This window comes from Paroedura picta, chromosome 7, assembly GCF_049243985.1.
Source record: "Paroedura picta isolate Pp20150507F chromosome 7, Ppicta_v3.0, whole genome shotgun sequence".
Classification (NCBI taxonomy): domain Eukaryota; kingdom Metazoa; phylum Chordata; class Lepidosauria; order Squamata; family Gekkonidae; genus Paroedura; species Paroedura picta.
The window spans coordinates 17,773,051-17,796,264 of NC_135375.1; the positions used below are offsets into that span (position 1 = coordinate 17,773,051).

General features: G+C 44.8%; 1 protein-coding gene across 13 annotated transcripts in view; it reads left to right on the forward strand.

The window, feature by feature from the left end:
- Window positions 1-23,214, forward strand: part of NEDD4L (NEDD4 like E3 ubiquitin protein ligase) — a 312,252-nt gene that overhangs the window by 149,587 nt on the left and 139,451 nt on the right. The window lies entirely within an intron of this gene.

The following is a 23,214-nucleotide window of genomic DNA, read 5'->3' on the forward strand; positions in this document are numbered from 1 at the left end:
GACCATTTGAGCTTCTAAACCTGGTGACCTCGTATATATAACCAGTAACAAATATATAAAAACAGTAAACGCTAGAACAGGCTGTCAGGCCAGATTGCTCCCATGTATGTGTGTACACTGATTGGTCAGAGATTCTTTGTGCAAATGAGTGTGAAAAGGCAGTGCTCAACTAGAAGGGGCAGAATGAATCACTGGGCAGCCTTAGTAAAAAAGAGTATTAATAACATTAATTAGAGTGTGGCTATCAATGCCAGTAATGTTCCCTCTTAATTTTGCTTTTTTTTTAAATGCATATATACATTGGAGAGGGTTTCTAAATAAGTGGTCACATGCTTTGAATGTCATTGTGCTTTATGAATTAGGATTATTATATATACTGGTTTTATGCAATATGTTGGAAACCGCCCCAAACTGGCTATGCTGGCGGGGTTGGTACAGAAATCCCATAATAAATAAAATAAATCTATACATCCGGAAGAAGTTCCTGAGAGTCAGAGCGGTTTCTCAGTGGAACAGATTTCCTCGGGAGGTGGTGGGTTCTCCATCTTTGGAGATTTTTTAAACAGAGGCTGGATAGCCATCTGATGAGGAGGCTGATTCTGTGAAGGTTCAAGGGGGTGGCCGGTGACAGTGGATGAGCAATAGGGATGCAGGACACCTGCATAGTGGGGTTGGACTAGATGACCCATGAGGTCCCTTCCAACTATTTTATCATATGATTCTATGAAATATTTGCTGTTTTTTTTCTTAGCTGTTTATGCTAAAGTAAGCCCAACTGGAGTCCTAGAGTAGAAGGCATCTTCAGGTGGTAGTGCTAGCTACCATGTCAAAATTCTGACTCAATTATCTTGGTTTCTTTAAGCTGGCTTGATTTTCTCCAAGGTCTAACCCTCCATTTATTTGTTATAAGCTATCTGTCCCTGCCTATAGCTCCATATTAACTGTGTGAGTTTTCTGTGAGTTTCCTTAGTATAATGTGGATATAGGCTGTACCTGTAGTTGAATGAGGGTGATTTAAGAGAGAAAGATGCCGTGCTGAAAATTAGGCCCTCAGGGTTTACTGCTGCTGTCATTTATTGGACAAAAGGGGGAAATTCGCAGTGTGATAATGAGCATGACACTAGACAACTGTCTTTCACAGGGACTAGTAACACACTAACTCAAAGAATGTTTTGGAAATGTTTGTCTCAAGATGAATATTTTTAATAAGCGAATACATATTTCATTTTTTCATTTAAGAGCATATCTTACCCTGTTCTGGAGGGGGAACATGGGTAGATGAGAATCAACAGCCTTTTGAAATACAGATTTTCATGGAAATGTAACATTTCCAAAAATCCTTGCCCGTGTCCCAATATATGTTCATGAACATTTCTGGTAATCATTTTTTGAATCATTTTTTTTTCTGGTTACAAATCGTAATTCTAAAAACCAAATAGGCACATCCTTGCATTGGCACTTTGCCTTCATTCTTCAGATTTATAAACTCATGATGCCCTCTGAAAGTTGGTAAGTTATTGCATAGGCATTGCTTGGGGCAAGCAGTTAAAAATTACATACAAAAACCAATTCAAGGGATGCCGATTTCTTATGGAAGAGGAGAACCCGGCAGTATTTTAAATAGCGCAAAATAAATTTTGTAAGCGTAGTGGAGGGAGGAATATTTGTTATTACCCCATTTATCACTTCCAGGATGGTGAAGTTTGTTTATTTATTTTTATATTTGTATCTCTCCTCTCCCAGCAAGGCGGCTCACAATAAATCAATAAAAACACTATCCAATCTATCAACAATTAAAACATCCTCAACCACAATTAAAACAATTTAAGTTTGTTAAATGGAGACCTCAGTGACTCTAGCGATATTGTGCTAAGTCAGGTAAATACCACTCCAGGGGAGCCTCAGTCCTTAGGTACAAATTAGTCAATGTCATGAATGCTTGTGTATAGGACATGGCTGAAGTGTACATGACCTTTTCAGTGCCCTTCGGGGTTAGGGACAACCTCAGGAGTGTATCTGGCATTAGAACTTCTTGGTTGGTTTTTATACCCCAGTTTTCACTACCCAAAGGAGTGTCAGAGCAGCTAACAAACACCTTTCCCTTCCTCTTTCCCACAACAGACACCCTGTGCGGTGAGTGGGGCTGAGAGAGCACTGACCGAACTGCTTTGTGAGAACAGCTCTAACAGGATTGTGACTAGGCCAAGGTCACCCAGCATGCTGCCTGGGAAGGAGTGGGGAATCAAACCCGGATCTACAGATTAGATACCGCCGCACTTAGCCACTACACCAAGCTGGCTCATTTACTTAATTTGTTGAATGATTTATTCAAACATTTATGCCTCACCTTTCCTCCTGGTTTATCACCTCTTGGAAATGAGCTTTGCATGAGTACTGGGTAATTTGCACACATGGATGCAGCCGATTATTATGGATGTGTGTGCATACAAATTCTCACCTGTGTTTCGTGGTGTGCCGCATTACATGGGCTTTAATGATTTGTTACATAGTGCAACGGTCCCCAACCCCTGGTTCGGGGACTGGGACCGGTCCATGGATCAGTCGGTACCGGGCCGTGGCTCCTCCACATCCTCCTCCCCGGCTGCTGCCTCGGGGGCTGCCCTGCCACTCTGCCGCCGGCTCACCTTTGGTGCTCTCCAGCGGCCGCCATGGCTGGGGCTCCCCCTTGGTGTGGCACTGCGTAGCCAGTGGGCGGTGGGAAGTCAGGGGCGCCGGTGGGAAAGCAAGTGGAGCAGGGGCTCAGACGGCGGGAGCGACGTCCCTCGGCAAAAGTCCACCCCCCCCCCCGGGCCTCAGTAAAATCTTCAAATTTTACCGATCCCCGGTGATAAAAAGGTTGGGGACCACTGACATAGTGTACACCTCTGTATATGTTATACAGTGTACGTGTATGTAAAATTATCAGACTGTACAATTTACATATATTATAAGCATTCCTATGTGTAATATGTCCTATGACCCGCATGAAACCATGCATGTTTCAGCCTTCCCAGCATTCCTCAGTGGTCAAAAATACATTAAATATACAGAACACGCATTCAGAGAATATTATATATTCATCAGAACCAGGTGCTTGATGAAACTAAAATAAAGAAGAGGAAAAACCTAATTATTATTATGGGAATTTGCATTATTATGCTGATTTTTAATATTTTAAAATTATTTTGATAATTTGATATTTACAATTATTTGGACAAAACGGGCATATTTAGGGTTGAATCCCCCCCCCCTTTTCCATTGTTTGCTGTAATGAATTGTAAGCTACCACAAGCCGGCTCTGCCAAGAGTTGCGGGCAATAAATTAAAATAATAATAATAAAAATAGTAATATCCACCTCTCCTGCTCATGGAGCTATTGATGTAGCGGCTCCCTGCTCTGTCCGTATACAGAGCACACATTCAGGAAAATATCTGTGATCTCTGGGGATATCTTTGTGCATGGTTTGTTTTTCTATTTTTGGGGAGAATGGCCACATTGTGCAGTGTGATGGTGTTTGCTTGAGAACAAAGGGTCACTTTCACCCCTGTTTGTTGCTCCCATTTGTGGAATATTTTAGGGGCTCATATTGTGAGTCTGAAAAACTGTGGACCGTAACACACCTGGGAAATCTTCGCTACGCTATCTTAGCAACATGGTAGCAAGGAAGGACCTCTTGGTGTCTTCTGCAGCCCTTGACTTGGTGGGGTTCCCATTCAGGCTTCTTTTCGATCGGCTCATTTTAAAAGCCTGCGGATCTTTCCACTTGAATCCTGCTACAGATTAACCATGTATTGTGGTGGCTGTGATGTCCGTAAGACCCAGATCTGCACTTGGCCCTGGTGAAAATAAGGATGGATGGTGTGGAGTTTATTTTTTTCCCTTCCCTCCATGCTTTGCTAACACTTAGAAGTTTGGACAGAGCCTGTGAGCATGGCAATAAAACTCTTTCAATAGATATTTTCCAGGTGTTCCTCTAAAAAGTGCTGCTTTTAGTCCAGATAGCTGTTTTTTTCTTTTTAAGTAGCTCTTATTCTCACAGGAGAGCTGTGGGTTAGAAATGAAGGCTGTCCAGTGAATGCATTTAACTATGAACTTGCTTCTTGTATCTGTTGGCTGAAAGGAAATGATATATGAGTGGATAATAGATAACAGAACACATTGGAGAAAAGAAGTGTTTAGGCTTTGGGTAACACATTTTAAAAATCCAAATTTTACACTGTGTACGTCATGCTGTATAAACTGTGCAAACCAAGCTTGATTGTATAGCGTTGGATCCTATTCCGATAATGGCAGTACCCCTTTCCCCAGTAACGAGGAGCCTTCCCAAGCACCAGGGGGTCACTTCTTGTATCCGGGGAGGGCTCCCTGTACCGGGGAAAGCTCAATCAATCGTTGAATGGATTCACAAAATACAACAACTGAAATCTGCTCCTGTTAGTTTCTGTGAGTTGCAGAAGCTGTGGATTCTGATGGCCAGTCAGCAAGATTCTTCTTTCTGGGTATTTCAGCATTTCTTCCTGACAGTCAGTCCTATCCTTGCAACCAGAAGAGTTTGGGGAAAAGATTAAAACTGAGACGTACATAAAGTTCTCTGCTCAACAATACACTTGTCAGCTTTTCAGAGAAAGCAAGCGAGTTAGGAAAACTCTAGGTCTAAGAGTCATGCACCATTATTTCAAAAACCCTACACATAAAACTGTTGTTTTTTTAATAGAAGCATGAAATTACATTACTTACAGTGTATTATTTTTTGAAAAGTATAAAATTATGCAGCCATTACCCTCTAATAGAAACAGAGCTGGAAGGATCAGGCATGAGGAATTACTGCAAAAGTCCTAGTTTGGAAAGTGCAGGGCTGTAACTCAGAAGGTGACCTATTTTTGCTCTGTGGATACCTTTTCGGAAATATAGTGATCTGCTGCTGGGCTAAAGCAGGGGAGTGAACTGCGAGGGAAAGGACACAATGGCCTTTGACCCCCTTTGATCTCCTTGATTCTGTGTTCAGAACATCGAATATAAATCAGCCCCAAACAAAGCATCACGTGTTATTCTTGCACAATAATATTTCTTAGAAAGCTGTTTTCCACTGTTAGTTTTGCCCACCCAAAGCTCTGTAGACACGGAAAGGGACCGGGACACAAGCGAAAACTTAATTATCAAATGTTGTCTCATACACTTCATTGGGCGAGACCCTCTAAACCGGTGGTCCTTAACCTTCCTAATGCCGCGGCCCTTTAATACCGTTCCTCATGTTGTGTTGACCCCAACCATAAAATTACACAAGTGTTCTTTCACAGAAATTAAACCGAAACTGACCAATGGCATGAAGATCCATTGTTCATGATTGGTTATAAATTGGCGGGCAACTTCAGGAGGAGTGGCAACCCTGCCACAACCCCTGTGAAAGGGTCATTCAACCCCCAAAGTTGTCCCGCCTCCCAGGTTGAGAACCACTGCTCTAAATGTTGCGATTAATTACTCTCAAACTGTTTTCAGCGCGACCTTGCTGGTAATGAAGGAATCGCGTTAATACAGCTTAGGCACCTTGCAAAGTTACTTGTCTGAGTTGCAGTGCTTCGGTGGAAATGTGTCTTTTATTTAGTTAACCAGTGCTTATCAAGGATGTTTTCTCTGCTCAAATTAGCATCCTGTTAGTGGAACGGGGCTGATAGAAGTTAGGCCATCGTCTGTCATTTCCCCCCCAAGGCTCTTTTCTGTGTTGGGCAGCTAGAAGAGAAGCATGGAGTGTAGGTTGTTTTAGGATGGTGCAGAGCAACCTCAAGTAACTTTCCCAAGCAAAATTCCAGTAACAGGCTATATGGCACCCATTAGGGTTGCCAGTCTCCAGGTGGTGCCTGGAGTTGTCCCATTATTATAGTTGATTTCCAGACCACTACGATCAGCTCCCCTGGAGAAAATGACTGCTTCGGATTCTATGGCATTATATTTTGCTGAGGTCCCTCCCCCAACCTTCCCCTTCCTGGTCTCCATCGCCAAAATCTCCAGGTATTTTCCCACACAGAGCTGGCAACTCTGGCACCCATCCAAGATAGTGTTTCATGTGACCCTGTCCAAAGGCCTGTAGTCTATAGCTGTAGAGCCAAAGCTGGTGACTCAGTACAGAACCAAAGATGGCTTATTTAAAAAAAAGAAGACATTTAAGTGAAGGCAATGTTGGAGGGGGTAGATGAGATCCTAGAGGAGGGGTAGTCAAACTGCGGCCCTCCAGATGTCCATGGACTACAATTCCCAGAAGCCACTGCCAGCATTCGCTGGCAGGGGCTCCTGGGAATTGTAGTCCATGGACATCTGGAGGGCCGCAGTTTGACTATCCCTGTCCTAGAGCAAGCTTTCTCAACCAGGGTTTCGTGAAGCCCTGGAGTTTCGTGAATGGGTAGTAGTTAATTAATGAATTAAGTATGTATGTATTTATATTGTTATTTATTTATATTTATATACCGCCCTCCCCGAAGGCTCAGGGCAGTTTACAGGAAAAAGATACAGATAACATATGGTAACATATGGTAACAACAGGTGATAACAACAATAACATTATGACGACAATAACAACATGATAATAACAATAACATGAGAGAATAACGGAACTGCAAAGAGCCTCAGCTCCATTCTTACTGAGACCCAGTGGGTTGTGTAGATTCACAGCAGTCATAGTAGGAGGGGGTGGCTTGGGTTGACCTCAAGCAAATGCCTACCGGAGGAGCTCCCTTTTGCAGGCCCTGCGGAACTGTTTAGGTTTAAAATGCGTTAAACATTTATTGGGTGATATGACCGTATGTGGTCATGTTGGTCTGTCCCCCCCCCCCCCCAGTTGCCAATGATGGGCCTGGAGGGGGTGGGAAGGGGAGGGTCCCCTGGTGGGTGAGTACATTGCTGTGCTTCCCAACCATAGTCTGCACGATTGCACTACCTGTTCGGTGTTTGAAGTCTGAAGAACGTTTCAGGGGTTTCTCAGCAGGGAAAAAGTTGAGAACGGCTGTCCTCGAACCACTGTGCGAAGGGCATGGCGGGCCGATATTTTATGGGTGCAAAGAGCTTCTTGGAAATGCTTTACAGAACGGCACATCTAACCCTGCTTAGTTTTATGCAGGTACATTAAAATAGCGGTGCGTGGTGTTCCTGCATTTATTACTCGTTGTGCGACCTCGGGCCTGCCCTTTCCTAGTAAAGGACTCCCAACAACCTGTGTTTGGGCTGAGGAGACTGTAGGGATCATTAGTCAACATGACAATTACTGGTAAAGTTAAAGGATCCATTTTTACTTAGGCAAATGAACGTTTTTGTACTGGCCCTTTGTTGGCCTTTCGCTCTGAATTCTGGTGCTGTTCGGTGCTTTCGTTAACGAAAGGTTGCTGACCCCCACGCTGATCCATTTTGCAAGCCTCTTAGTAGAGGACAGGGTCCTGCCATCTGAGTCATCTTCAAATCTTGTTTGGGATCGTCTCCTTAGCAATGGTGGGAAACATTCGTGAAGGTGGTATTTTCCCTCCCCTCTTTCTTAAGCGCTTTCTCTGCAGTTTCCATTTATTAGCCAAACGCTGTTCGGGCAGAATAATTTCGAGTCCCTTCCAGTTCGGCTAGTTTGTATGTATTTGATTGATATAGGACATGGGATTTGGTCTGTGGGCAGCAGCTGCTTCAGGCCTTATTTATCTAGCGTGAAAACATTCATGCAGGCGTCTGCAGTCCTGCTGCTACTGCGTGTTTATGACCTTTCGAATATCTTCTCTTTCAGTCAGCAGAGGTTTCAGGCTGGCAGGATGTATTTCATTAAGGCTCCTCGTAGAATGTGAAGTAAAAGAAGAACATGTTGACCTAACTTGAAGCATATGTGTCTTAATTGTTAAATACATGTATTTGGAAGCTCTGCTGCAGATCTCAAAGATGAATATTTTACCAGCCACTGACTGGTTTGGTCGGGGAGGGGGGGTATCCTCCCGGATTTGCGCCTGCCTAATTAAAAGTAGGATTATGCCGTATTTTAGTAAAATTTGATACCAGCGCATTTGTGTCTGTCTGTTCTGTTCTAACGTTCTCAGGGGGTTTTTTTAATAAAAAAGGTCCACAGGCAACTGGTGTGAGCAAATAATCCTGTGTTTCTGACTGTTGGCGTATATCGGAGAGATCCACAGAGAGCCCCGGCAAATAAAATATTGTCACGGACTCTTTTAAATCAGAGTCCAGTTGCACCTTTAAGACCAACAAGGATTTATTCAAGGCGTGAGCTTTCGAGTGCAAACACTTTTCCTCAGACCAACACGGATACCCGATTGAATCTAAGACTCTTTTAAGAAATTGCTGATGGGGACCCCTCTGGAACATTGGAACGCAGGTTCCCATGCTCCCACGGAGTGACCTTCTCTCGCTCCGTTATAGCCAGCGCCAATGCCAAATCTCTACACAAAGACCTTCCACCCCCCTCGTTTTGGCCCCCAGTTTGTCAAGTTTTCATATATCAGTGATGGAGGAAGCAAGGGCAGGGTTGGTTTGTTTTTAAAAGCAAGGAATCCCTTTGCAACCTAAGCAGTAACTCAGTGGGCGGCTTGTCCTAATTTGCCTCAGGGCAGTCGCGCCAGATTGTAAAAAAAAAGAGCTTTCCCTGAAATCCTGTCACATGATCTGTGTTTATATATTTTTAATTTGTTTTTATTATTATTGAAAATTTTACACCACAGCAAAAAAGACACAAAACCTATGAAATATTACCCGCCATCAGTCCCACCATAACCTCCCCCAATAAACAAAAACATACAACGACAAAAAAACATTTAGAAAAGACCTCCGGCCCTCTACAAATCAGGTTCTTTAGTTTTTCTAGTACCCCATGCACAAAAAATGTTATTAGAAATCAAAATTTCACAATTACATTTTTCATTGGTCATTCAATATAAGTCCTTAATTTAAAAATATAACAATGAAATACATTCTTTCACCTGTTAAATCTTCACTTTAAAATAACTCTCTTCTTAGTCTTAACTCCATCCTAGTCTTAACTAATTTATTCAGCATAACCAATAGTGATAGCCCCATTTACCTTACTACTTTTTAAATTATTTATTTATTTATTTTCTTTTTTATTTGATTTGATTTCTATACTGCCCTTTCATATGGCTCAGGGCGGTTTACATACAACATCATAGGGGATACATGGAACGAGGATTCTACATGATCGGTATTTATAGAGGGGGTGCCATGGGGACGCCCCATATAGTGCTGATTTTGGTCTCTCCCCCCCAGTCTGTGGCATGCTGCTTGGACAGTCCTCTTTTACTTCAACCTTTTTTTCCCTTATTAATAATTTTAATTCACAAGGCTCCTTCTTGCAGACATTTTAATGCAAGGGGGTCAAATGGATCCCGAGAAATGGGGAAATAGAGGAATAGAACTTTGCTTTCGGTCCCATACAACTTGATGTATGTCTTAGCTTCGATGAAGTTCATTAGCTGTTGGCATTCTGTGATTCCTATCCCCCAAATGCTACCCACTGGTGTTTTAGGGTTATTTCTACCTACCCAGCAGCATTGAAAGGGGAAACTGAATTTGGCAGATAGCATGAAATTGACAAAACAATACATTTTTATATTTTCTTCCCGGTTCTTTGCTGCTAATGTATTCCAGTAGTGCGAAAACAGAAGGAGGGAAATGCTTCTTAAAGTATAGATTTATTTTTGTATTGCAACTAGTGCCATGCTCAGTAAGATGGTCAGATTGTTTTTAAAACTTTCCGGAAGCGCTATTGAGATCTTTGAGACCTCAGTTAGAAAATGAGATTACTGGAAGTTACTGAGGATTGGAGATCTTCCTGCTTTTGTTCCTGAGAAAGTAAATTCCAAGGATTGTGGGACCCCCATTCAGGCTAATGGCCCTTTTGCCTTCATCCTCTTCTTCCTCCTAAATTGCAGTCTGCCAACCTGTTACTTGGTGTTGGAAAGTACCATTAAGTTGCAGGTGACTTATAGCAGCCCCAGATTTAGGGTTTTGAGGTGTTCTGTCATTGCCTGCTGCTGCGTAGCAACGCTGGTATTCTTTGGGGTATCCCATTTCAAATACTAACCAGGGCTGCCTTGCTTAGCTTCCGAGATTTTATGCAATTGAACTAGCCAGAGACATCCAGGTCAGGGCAGCTGTTGATTGCAACCCTGGAAATTAACGTCCGTATGATTAGAAATTGTTTTGGAGAGGGGAAAGTGGGGAAGATACACAGTCCTGGCATGAGCAGATTGCTGGATCCAAACCTATGAGCCTACTTTTAAGTGATATAAACAGAGAAAAGCAGAGCCTTTCCAAGGCAATTGGTACAATACATTTTATATATTGATAATTTTATCAATTTTATCAAAAATTATCAATATAAAAAATTATAAAAAATTATCAATATATAAAATTTATTGTACCAATTGCTTTGGAAAGGTTCTGCTTTTCTCTGTTTATACTTTGAACCTTTCTTCCTTTTTTCGTATTGTACTTTTAAGTGATGGCAGGGGATCATAAAGCAGTTCAATAGATTTGTTTATTTGACTTTGAGGCAACCAATCCAATAGTCATAAAACTTGCTTAGGGACAGTCACTTGAGAGAATTTATTCTTCATAACCGCCTTGCAGATTTATTTTCTCATAGTGTTCAACATGCCTCTGTCACCCGGCCCCACTGTGCATTTATTAGTTGCTTTGTTTATTAAAACATTTCTATCCTGCTTTTTTTTTTGTGTGGTTCAAGGTAGCTTGCAATAGTAGTTAAATAACAGTATAGAGGACTATTTCTAAGTGCAATAGAAACCCTATCTCCCTATGGAGGAGAGCGAGACTAAATAGGGAGAACTGTATAAATAAACCCAATGGACTTACATTCTCAGCTGGAAAACATGCTCATTCCATGTTTCCTTCGAATGGCACATTACAGCCATTTATTTATTCATTCATCCAATTTATTAACTGCCACTCTGGTAGTAGACTCATGGCGGGTTACACAGTCCGTTAAAACCCCATTAAAACTAACCGAGCATACATTGACACAATTCCTAAAACAGACTCCTAACAATTAAAAAAAAACATGGTGGTTATTACTCCGCTTAGCCCCTCAAAACTCTAATGAAAGAGGAGTGGAAGGAGGATCGTATTGTGGGTGCCACGCTTTTAACGCTGGGGGGCCGTCAACTCTTCCTCCCCACTCCAGCCTCAACCATAAACCTGTCACTGTTGTGCTCCAAAACAGATTTTAAGAAATTCCTTTTAAAACAAGATACTCTGTTTTCACACTGCTACCAGGAAGTTTTTCATTGCGGAAAGATTGATCCGTGTCCATTTTCTGCGGCTGTCAAGACGCAACTGACTTATGCAGACCCTGTGAGGTTTTCTGAACAGGAAATATCAGAGGTGGTTCGCCATTGCCTGCCTCTCTGGAGGATCCCTGGCATTCCTTGGAGGGGGCATGTGTCTCCCATCCGAATGTTAACACAAGGTCATCCCTGTTCCCCCTTGCAAGGTCTGAGAACATCAGGTTATCCTGAGCTATCCAGGTCAGGGCAATTTGAACCTTAACAGGAAGGAAAATAATATGACAATTTTGTTCGTTCTGTCTGAGCAAAAGAAATGGCTAGAAGAAATAGCAAGCGACTTTTCCAGAAGGGCATGGTGACCTGATCTTTGGGATGTGTCCCCTCCCCACCCGAAGCCTCATGTTTCATGATCTGGTTGTTTACATCATAATAGACATCATAAACCAAGGGTCTGCAGTCTTTTACAGTTAAACAGCCTAAGTGCATCAAAATTCAGAGCAAGAGAGCAACAAGGACTCATTATAAGAAAGCATTAGCATAACTAAAACTGCACAGCTGAACATGATTGGTAACCGAGATGGTGTTTAATAGCTCATAAAATCTCTGCACCCCAGACACAGGTTGTTGTGAGTCCTTTATTAGGAAAGGGCCACACAATAGGTAACAAATATACTCAAGAGAACCCTGTATAATTCTTTACAGGGCAGTGGCATGAGTTTCTGCCTTGCACACACATAGATTCCTGGTAGCTCTGCATCTTTGTCTTTTCCTGTAGAGCGGGGGTCGTCAACCCCCAATCCGCGGCCCAATAAGGGGCCGCAAAGTCCTCGGTAGCAGGCCACCCGCGGCTATGCCTGCCTCCCCCCCCCCCACAGCGAGAAGCTCACCAAGCCGCGAGAGAAGCGGCCGCCAAATCAGCTGCCGGGCATGTGCGTTAGCGCCCCCTGGTGGTGAAAACACGCATGCACGGCAGCTCTGCACATGCACGTTTTCACCACCAGGGGCGCTAACACGCATGCACGCACCCGGGCCACCGGCTCTTCCCCACCCCCGGAGGTGGTTCCCGACCATCAAAAGGTTGGGGACTGCTGCTGTAGAGCATCTCTAAGAAGCTGTTTAAACACACACCCAAGCAGCTGTCGTACTGAATTATAGCAATAGCCTATTAGCCCCACGATAACCTCAGGCATAGACAGCTTTAAAAGGAGATTAGACAGACTCAAGGAGGATAGAATGATTGGTGGCTATTAGCCATGGTGACTAAAGAAAACCTGCACATTCCGGGGCAGTAAACTTTTTAACACCAGGGCCAAGAGGAAACATCAGGGGTTAGCCCTCCAAAGGAACTGGTTGGCCACTAGGGTTGAGCGCTTCAGCTCAATTCGGCTGCCTCGGCAATCACCAAAGCCCAAGGTAGCGTGTAGGAAGCCAATGCCATGGTGTGGAGAGCAGTGCCAGCTGGCTGCCGCCCCTCCTCTCCACGACACTTACTGCCTAGGGTTTCAGTGGTTGCTGAGATGGCTAAACCAAGCCAAGGTGCTCAACCCTACTGGCCATTGTGCAAGACAGGATGGTGGACTAGATGGACTATTGGCCTCCTCCAGCAAAGTTCTTCTGATGTCCTCAAAGTGTAGTCTCCTTAGATTGGTAGTGGCTCTCCATCACTTACAATCTAATCCTGTTAGCTGGGGATTCTGGGTCTTGAACCTTGGGTTTTCGGAATGCCAAGCAAATGTTCTGCTATGGAGCCCCAGCCCCTTCCCTACTTTAATTTCACAATAATCATTTGTCCGCTGTTCCCGTCACCTAAATAGTCATTCTACTAGCATTCCACCAACCCCACCGATATGCAAAGATTCAAATGGGTAGCCCGTGTCGGTCTGAAGTAGCACAATAATGATGGTAGATCATAGTGTGAGGAAGAGTGCTTGCACTCGAAAGCTCACGCCTTGAATAAATCTTCATTGGTCTTAAAGGTGCTACTGGGCCTTCCAATATGCATTGTCCAGAACCTCCATGCATAAGGAAGGCAGTGGCAAGCCAACTTGAAAATGTTGTGTGTTCACCATAAGTCGCCTGAGACTTGACAGCATGGTCTACCACCACTAGTTCGGACACATGTCCTTAACACTTCCAGCCGTTCCTTTTTAAAGCTTTCAAGGTCTACAACTGGAAGGTCTCGTGGTGTGGAGCCTGGATATTTCTGTGAATACCCAGTCGGATGAGATTTTCTGGATTAAGCCAGCCACGGATTGGAGGCAGCTCCACAGCAAGAGAGAGAAGGAGGATGGTGATATAAGAGCCAGGAGCAGGATCACTGTGGCCTGTGCAGACTTATGGAACTCCTACATACATACCAATGTGGGTTCTTTCCAATACTGGAAAGTTCGAACAGCACGTTGCTTTTAGCACAAAGAGATCCCTCAATTTATATGCCCATAAATTCAATACCAGGGGTGGCCAAACTGTAGCTCTCCAGCATACTGGCTAGTGGGAATTGTAACCCATGGACCTTTGGAGAGCCAGTTTGGCCACCCCTTTTCTATACAGAAGAGACTCTTGTGGCGCAGAGTGGTAAGGCAGCAGGCATGCAGTCTGAAGCTCTGCCCATGAGGCTGGGAGTTCAACCCAGCAGCCGGCTCAAAGTTGACTCAGCCTTCCATCCTTCCGAGGTCGGTAAAATGAGTACCCAGCTTGCTGGGGGGTAAACGGTAATGACTGGGGAAGGCACTGGCAAACCACCCCGTATTGAGTCTGCCATGAAAACGCTAGAGGGCGTCACCCCAAGAGTCAGACATGACCCAGTGCTTGCACAGGGGATACCTTTACCTTTTTTTTTCTATACAGACCATACAGTTAGGATGTATAAGCAGGGACCTGCAAGAAATTTGTTTCCTTCCTTCCCTCTTCCTCCTTCTCTAACAATCTTCCCCCTCTCTCTTTCTCCTGCCGCCCTCTCTCTGACAGTCTCTCCCCTCTTTCGCCTTCTCCTTTCCCCCTCATCTGTCACCCTACCTTCAACTCTTCCTCCCATCCCCATCAGTCCACCCCTCCCCTTCTCTGTCTACCTGACTGCCTCTATTTCTCCCTTCTCCTTACTTCACCAGCCATGGCGCCTTCAATGTCAAGAAACTGCTTGAGGTCCACAGCAGCATCAGCATCTGGGAGCTGCTTGGGCTGGAGATGATGCTGAGGCCAGGCCTGGAGAGCCTCCCGGACACCGTTGCGGCAGAGTCCAGAAGGCTCCCAGGATCTGCCACCGCCATCTAGCGGCTTTCTCAACCAGGGTTTCCTGAAACCATGGGTTTTCTTGACGGCCTTGGAAGGGTTTCCTGAATGGGTGGGAGTTAATTAATATATTTTTAACATTTATCATGTGATATAACCATATATGATCATGTTGACTCACCCTATCCAAAGGAGTCTCAAAGCGGCTTACAATTGCCTTCCTCTCCTCACACCCTTTGAGGTAGGTGGGGTTGAGAGAGCTCTGAGAGAACTGTGACTGACCCAAGGTCACCCAGGTGGTTGCATGTGGAGGAGGAGTGGGGATTCGAACCCGGTTCTCCCGATTAGAGGCCACCCCTTTTAACCTCTGCAACCACACTGAGCTGGCTTGCTGGGAGGGCGGTCTAAAAAGCTAATGGATGGATGAACGGATGGACAGACGGACAAACCCACAGGGTTACAAGTGTAACTCTGCTTAGGGTGGACCTTGTACCTTCCATGGAAAGCCATTCCTCCTTCACCGTTTCCTCTCCAGGCAGGCACAGTCTGTCGCACTAACATTAAGTTGTTAGAAGGAAACAAACCAAAGGCAACTTTTCCCAGCCAGAGCCAATCTGTTTATAATTTGGGAGAGGGTGTAGAGGAACAAGAAGGGATTGTGCGAATCAGTAAGGTTCTCGGCAGCAGTGTTGGAAAGCTGTGAACTTAAACTGTTTCGGCAGCTTCTGTGCTCTTGTGTGACTTTTCTGGTATGTGGGTTCCCCCCCCCCCCCCACTTGACTAGCAAACTTACAGCGGTGCTGGTTTGGCCAGGTGACAAGAGACAGCATCCCTCCGTCAGACGCCAGCCGAAACAGATGCTGGAACAGAAGGCAGGGTAAAAGAATTCTGTGTCCCCAATTTGTGCTGCCAGCTTCATTTTCCATGGGGCCGGCGTTCTTGCAGTGGCTTCTCGCGTATTACTATTTTAATTTTTTTCCCCTTCCCTGGGAACAATATAAACCAGGGGTAGTCAAACTGCAGCCCTCCAGATGTCCGTGGACTACAATTCCCATGAGCCCCTGCCGGCAGGGGCTCATGGGAATTGTAGTCCACGGACATCTGGAGGGCCGCAGCCTGACTACCCCTGATATAAACTATTAACAGTGTTGTTCTAATAGTGTCTCACTATTAATGCACAGTGGTGGGCATGACTTACTGATGAGGATATTCCTTTGTATTTAAATCAACAACAACAGCAGCAAAATTATCCGGGCAGAGGTTTATTTATCTCCTCATCGCAGGCAGACTCTTTGCTTGCAGTGAGATTCCGCAAGAAATTCAGGACGAAGGATCCGTTGCATAGCTGCGGTTGGTGTCTGAGTTCCTCCTTCGTTGGACTCATTTGGGCAGGCCAGAATTCCAGAGGAACCCTGCCGTCTGATGACTGAGGTTTACCGCACAGAATGTGACCATCTGCTCTTAGTTAAACGGATATTATAAATGCAAAATAGTGGTTCCCGGGACATAAGTAGAAACTCAGAATTTTGCAGTCAGGGTGGTACATGCTCGTGCCTCTTATTGTGATCTGTGTGGTAGGGCTCTTGTATAATGAGTCCCTTGAGGCACAGAGTGGTAAGGCAGCAGACATGCAGTCTGAAAGCTCTGCCCATGAGGCTGGGAGTTCGATCCCAGCAGCCGGCTCAAGGTTGACTCAGCCTTCCATCCTTCCGAGGTCGGTAAAATGAGTACCCAGCTTGCTTGCTGGGGGGTAAATGGTAATGACTGGGGAAGGGAATGGCAAACCTCCCCGTATTGAGTCTGCCATGAAAACGCTAGAGGGCGTCACCCCAAGGGTCAGACATGACCCGGTGCTTGCACAGGGGATACCCTTAACCCTTAATGGTAGAGCTGGCAAATATTCTGGGGTAGGAATTTACCCTCTTTCCCCCAGGTTGCCCAGTAATACCTAAACTGGGACCAACAAGGTGGGGTTTCGACTGTTGAACGTATAAAGGAGCTGCCTTTGTATTTTTATTCCTTATTTTATAATTTTGATTCCAATTTACAAGTTGTAGTGTAAACTCCTGCTTTGCTAGCTGCCCTAAGACTTTGTGGGAAGTAGGGGTGGGGGCGGGATACAAATCAAATAATTATTAAATAAATACTGTCGTTTTTCACTTGACCTGGGCCCGTTCCACACATGTTAGTTGATGCACTTTCAGTGCTCCTTGGAAGTAGATTTTGCTGTTCTGCACAGGAAAATCCAGCTGCAAAAGCACACTGAAAGTGCATTATCTAATGTGTGCAGAATGGGCCCTGGAAACCACATGGGGTAGCTTGCTGTGGCCCTGAGGAGCAGAGTTCTGCTGTGATAGACAAATATGAAATCTAAGAGTCCCATTATTTTGACGTAAATTATGCCAGTTCTATGCCCTTGGAACAGAAACATAGGCATACTTCAGATCATTAGCTTTGACAATGTCTTATGTTGCCAGGTTCCCCCCCCCCTCCAAACAACTGGCAGGGGACTTCCTCAAATGCTTTGTGCTGATCCTGCGTTGAGCAGGGGGTTGGACTAGATGGCCTGTATGGCCCCCTCCAACTCTATGATTCTGTGACTCATCTTCCCAGGCAGAGCTCGCTGGTGATATACTGACATCAGCTATGATGGTGTGACATCATACCCCATGTGCTTGGAAGTGACATCAACATGTCGCCGGGGGCACGGACACGGAGTTTTGCTCAAATGCCAGGTCATCCCCCGTGCCCCCCAGCAGCACACTGATGTTGTTTCCAAGCAAATGGAGTGATGTCAGCATATTTGGGATGTTCTCCCAGTTCCTCACCAGCTGAACGGGCCGTGGGGAAGCCTTCGTGGGGGAATCCCTCACCACCGGTGGGGGGGGGGGCCTGGTAAGGCTGCAACAGCTTCTTATCAAGCTTATATCCTTAAAAAAAAGGATACTTCAACATTTTACACTAAGAAAATGGAACCTGTATGTCTATATGTATTGTGCATAGTGAGCTTTTTGTGGAATTTTTTTTGTGGAATTTTTTTTTGTGGAATTTGTGTTTTGTGGAATTTATTCTCACGCAGTTATGAGAAGGGACAAATATAACACAAAGCACTGAAACTCTTGTCTGTTGACTACCGGAAATCCTACCCTGATTTCTGAATGAAGACTAGCAATTTGCTATGCATTTTTTTTTGTGGAGGTTGAATTCCTTACATGGTTTCAAGTTGAGTGTTCATGCAGGGTGACTTCAGACTATATGTCGTCTTATTCTTTATTTTCATCGTCTATAATAGAATTTTCTTTGGTGTGTTGTGAGTGGCTGGAACTGTTTATACTAATATAGGTATCTGTAGACAAAGTTTTGGAAGCGGAGCTTGTATCAGAACATGTCCAGTGCTAAGTAATTCCGTGTTAATTCCCCCCTCGTATTGGGTTGCCAGCCTCCAGGTGAGGCCTGGAGATCTCTGATTACTACAGAGATCAGTTCTCCTAGAGAACATGGTTGCTGTGTGGCATTATACCTCCACTGATGTCTCTCCTTCCTCAAAGCCTCTTCAGTCTTTATCCCCAGATCTCCAGGAATTTCTAGCTCAGGGTTGGGAACCAAAACCCGCTTTGTAAAATTCAGTAGTGTCATTTCAGTTCACACACTGAAATTATTTGTCATTTTTAGTATTTATAAACATACTGCAATACTGAGCAATAGGCTGTGCTTGGGCGTCATTTCATACATTATGGCAGGGGTAGTCAAACTGCGGCCCTCCAGATGTCCATGGACTACCATTCCCAGAAGCCCCTGCCAGCATTCACTGGCAGGGGCTCCTGGGAATGGTAGTCCATGGACATCTGGAGGGCCGCAGTTTGACTACCCCTGCATTATGGGGACGTGAACTGGAATTTGCCTCCCAGAACCTCCGCTCAGTTCATCCTATTTCTCTTCCTGGCCCTGCCAGCGGCCCATGAGAAAGTTAAATCTACGGTTGCGATTGCACTGCCAAAGGCAGCTGCTCTCCCATCTCCAGTGGTCACTTCTCCGCTCCTGTTCAACTGAGAGGTTGGGAGAAAATACCCGGAAATGGAGAGAGATCAGCAGCAGAGCCACCGTGGTGCAGTGGAGAATCAAACTGGATTGGTTCCCCATTCCTCCACAGGCAGCCAGCTGGGTGACCTTGGACTAGTCACAGTTCTATTTAGGTTGTTCTCACAGAGCAGTTCTGTCAGAGCTCTCTCAGCTCCACCTACCTCACAAGGTGAGGGGGGAGGAAGGGAAATGTCTTCGTAAGGCCTAAATATTGAATAAATAATAAGTAAATAAATAAGCTGCATTGAGATTCCTTCAGTTAGTGAAAAGTAGGGTATTAAAAAACAGCTCTTCTTCCCAACACACCAGTACACCCAGAAGTGATCCCAGCTCATTTCTGGGGATATCAATAACAGTCTGGCATTTGGGCAAAACTTTGTGGTTGAACCTATCAGCGGGCAGGCTCTCCCGGCAACCCTAGTTATAAGCCCTCTTTTGGGTTCCGACCCATAGCGCTAAAACTACCACTACAGACTAGGGTTGTGCGCGGTGGCGTCCAAACCGGCTGCTCCAGGCCCCCGCAGCCAGCTCCTCACCGCAGGGGGGGGGAGTGTGCGTGGCCGCAGTGAGGCGCTGGCCGCTGGGGCCAATTCGGACGCCACCGCGCACAACTCTGCTACAGACCAACACTGTTTTCTCATTCTTCAGAGAACGTGGCATAGGTGCCTCGTGGTCCGTCCTCATTGACTGACTGCCCCATCACAAAAATGTCCCCCCACTCCCACAAGTTTGAAATCCTCATACAGCATGCTTCTCATGTTCTACTTAAATTTCTTTTTTTAATGGAGAGCTCATTTGTGCTAAGGGTGCCACACAGAACTCCCCCCCCCCCGCCCCCAACACCATTGCATTTTAATAAATGCAAAATATGGATGAGGCTGTGCGGTCAGGTAGATCGGGGCCCCTCCTACAGAAGTGGCAATAACGAATTCGGTCTTTTCCCCCCTATCCCCCCCTTTAGATGATTAGGATATTATTAGTATTGGGTCGTGTTTGCCCCCGTGTCTTAAGGTTTTAATTGTTAAGGGTTTTTTACTGGGTTTTTAACTGAGGTTGTAACCTGCTGTGAGCCTACGGGAAGTGGCGGGCAATAAATTCAACAACAACAATAATAAATGAGTTCCACGAACTTTAATGTAAGACCGAAGGAGAATGGACGTTCAGAATGCACACCGGGTGGGCCATTTTGTGAGGAAAAGCTGCCCACCCTGGATGGAATATCATTCTCATCAAGTTGGTCGGCTTCAGAGGAAAATGGTTTTGAGTACGCTTCGCAGGGATGTGTGGGTAGGCCCTAATCAAACAACACAGTTTTAAACATACAACGGAGAACAATGTGAAACTACCCCTAAGCTGTGAACAGCTTCTTATACTCTGCCAAGACAGAACAGTGTTATGAAAGTCTACAGTGGTTTTTAAAAAATGCACAGACAACGTATATTTTGGCCTATGCTTTGCAGGGAGAAAGAGAATTTTCTTCGATACTAGCTGGTGCTGCTACGTCAGTTAGCAAGTAAGAACATTTCTTCCCCAGAGTGCTTATAGCAGGGGTAGTCAAACTGCGGCCCTCCAGATGTCCATGGCAGGGGCTCATGGGAATTGTAGTCCACGGACATCTAGAGGGCCACAGTTTGACTACCCCTGGCTTATAGTATGGATTAAGCTAGGCAGGAACACCTAAGAAATTGATTTTATGCCTATGGATAAAGGAAAACACTTGGATACACGGGGGGCATACTCCTTCATACAAAAGGATTGATTCGCACACTTTGAGATTTTAAAAATCTCAAACCTGAAATTTCATCTTGTCAGTCAAAGCAGCGGCGGTTGTCTCAATGACAGGAGCTGAATTTATTTACCACAAGGGGCTGTCGCTCACATTTCTATGAAGAAGGCATTCAGTGTGGATTAGGAGTAAACAGTTTAAAACCGCACCACAGGGTGAAAGTATAAAAGGAACCAAAAACATATAGTCACAGGAGTTATAAAAGCAGCAATGCAGAAACAATTAAAAAAACCCAACAATCTTCATGAAAAAGCAATAAAAACAGAGAGGATCGGACAATGTCATTCGGCACTACTAAGCAACCATCAAATGCCTTTTGGGACACAATAGATTTAAACCAGAGGCCAGGAGCAAGGAGCAAGCTGCATTGCCTGGAGTAGGCATTTCAAGAGGCTGGAGATGATTTCTGAAGATCAACTGTTAAGGGTTCCTATTGATATAATTTTAGGTAAGATGAGCATACGGGATAGGGTAACAGCTGCTGATTGTTGGTGGCAGGCAGGTTCATATAGGTGGAGATGATCCCATGATATACAAAACATCTGAATGTTTTTCTGTTAAAGTTTGACTTAAAAAAAATTCTGTGTTGCCCAGTAATGCTTTCCAGACCTTATTTATTTGCTGTTAGCATTCTGTGTATTGTAACAGTCAAACATCAGCCTTGTTGTTGTTAGTTGCGAAGTTGTGTCCGACCCAGACTCCATCCATCCACCTCATTCTCTGTCGTCTCCTTCTTCTTTGGCCCTCGATCGCTCCCAGCATTAGGCTCTTCTCCAGGGACTCCTTCCTTCTCATGAGGTGGCCAAAGTATTTGACATCAACATACAGGATACTAATTCCGTATGCATTTTGCTACTTTGAACCCTGTTTAGATTTTCGTTTGCAAACTGTTCAGAGAGGTTAGGTAATGTTACGAAAAGAAATCTGTTGAGTGTGGAGTGGGAAAAAACCAGAGCTAAAAATGTCTAAACTCAGTCCTTAGGATTGCCCTTCAGTAGCAGGTACCGTGCCAACTGTGTTTGTCATTGTAAAAAGAAATTTATGTGCTGTTCTTTAAAAAATCACGCCCAACTGTTGACATCAATGTAAACCTCCGTGTTTGAAGAAAAGGTGGTGGATTTAGGCTGGGCTATATGGGGCAGGGAGACTTATTCCCATTAGATTGCCCATGGATTTCATGTCTTCAAGCTCATTAACCCATTCAACGGTGGATGATAGGGAAGAAGCCGGTGGATGATAGGGAGGAAGCCATAGTTCTAAGGAACTTAAGGAGCTGTATCTAGAAGGTGCTAGCATGATTCCTTGGGGTTTCTAGCTCCATCGCAAATGGCATTTGATTTGGGCGTAAATGATCCCGTGAGTCGGTTGGCTTGTTTAAGAGATTTTGGTGCCATCTCATCCGAGTCTTGCCAAAGTGGGGTATTAAAACCAACTCCTCTTCTTCCTCTACTGCTGCTAGCCAAGGTCTACTCCCGACAGCTTGATCTGGAAATATTTCAGAGGGGCCATCCTTGCTGGGTAATGTTTTATTTATTTACTTAATTTATGCCCCAGTTTTCTTCTCTGTGGGAACCCAAGGTGGCTCCCAGCGGTCCAGTGCTCCATTTTATCCTCACCACAAAAAAACGCCAAGAAATAGGATCTGTTCAGTGTTTGGAACTGGCACAAGATTACCCAGCAAGCTTCTATGGCAGAGTGGAGATTTGAACTTGGGTGTTCCACATCCTAGTTCCAGATACTTTAACCACCACTCAACCCTGGCTCTCCCTGTTCACATGAGTGGTTTACCCTCATCAGCAGTGAAGGGGCCATTGAATGAGAGCTGTGCTCTGTGAACCAGAAAATTGCAAGATGAAATTTGTCTTAAGTGCAAAGTTAAAGCCAAGACCCCACAGATGTTCCTTTTCCTGGTATTATTATACCGTTTGCGCCAAGAGATCACTTCTGTGAACAGTTATTTGTGAGTGGAGAACTGGCTTCAATGTTTTTTGGGTAGGCGCCAAGTCTTTCTTTCTCCTTTTCAAAAAAATATCCAGCTCTGCATAAAATTTATTGCTGACATTTACTGAAATACATTTAAGTCTTTTTTAAAGTATCATCTGACCCTGGGGGGTATTGTACTGGATTATTTTATTATTCTGGAAATGTGATTAAAGAAGGAGAAGGAAATTAGTATTTCAGAGACAATTGTATAGCTGTCTCCGTTGGCACCACCGTAATAAAAGTAAAGCGCTATAAACACAGTTCTTGATGGTAAGCTAGCCACACTGGGAACGGTGGGTTGGCACCATGACAGCATTTCTGTTGGCAGAAGATGGAAGCATAGTTTTTTACCAGCTTCCTTTTCTGACAACCCTGCTTTGCCGCCTGACACTGTTTTGGAGAGACCTCCCCTCCCCCCCCCCAATTTTTGGAGTGTGCTTCAGTGAGATAAGTTAGGCAAGAAAGTGCCTTTCCGGTTGCTCTACTCTGAAAGTAGGGTCTTGGGTCCATTTTTTACTTAATGGTGGTTCTCGGAGGATATCACTTGATCCAGAATACAGGGTCTGTGTAGTTTGCACCTGTTAGAGTGATAGAATCATAGAGTTGGAAGGTGCCTTCACGGTCATCTAGTCCAACCTCTTGCTCAGTGCAGGAACTTACTACTACCTGCCCACCCACAATGACCCCAATTTTATGTTCCAGTGATCCCCCCCAAAATCTCCAGAATCCAGCCTGGCCTGGGGGAAATTCACCTACCATCCCACAGTGGTGATCAGCAATTCCCTGGGTATGCAAAGAAGGGCTACAAGAGACAAACACTGGCACATCCCTTCCTGCCCACC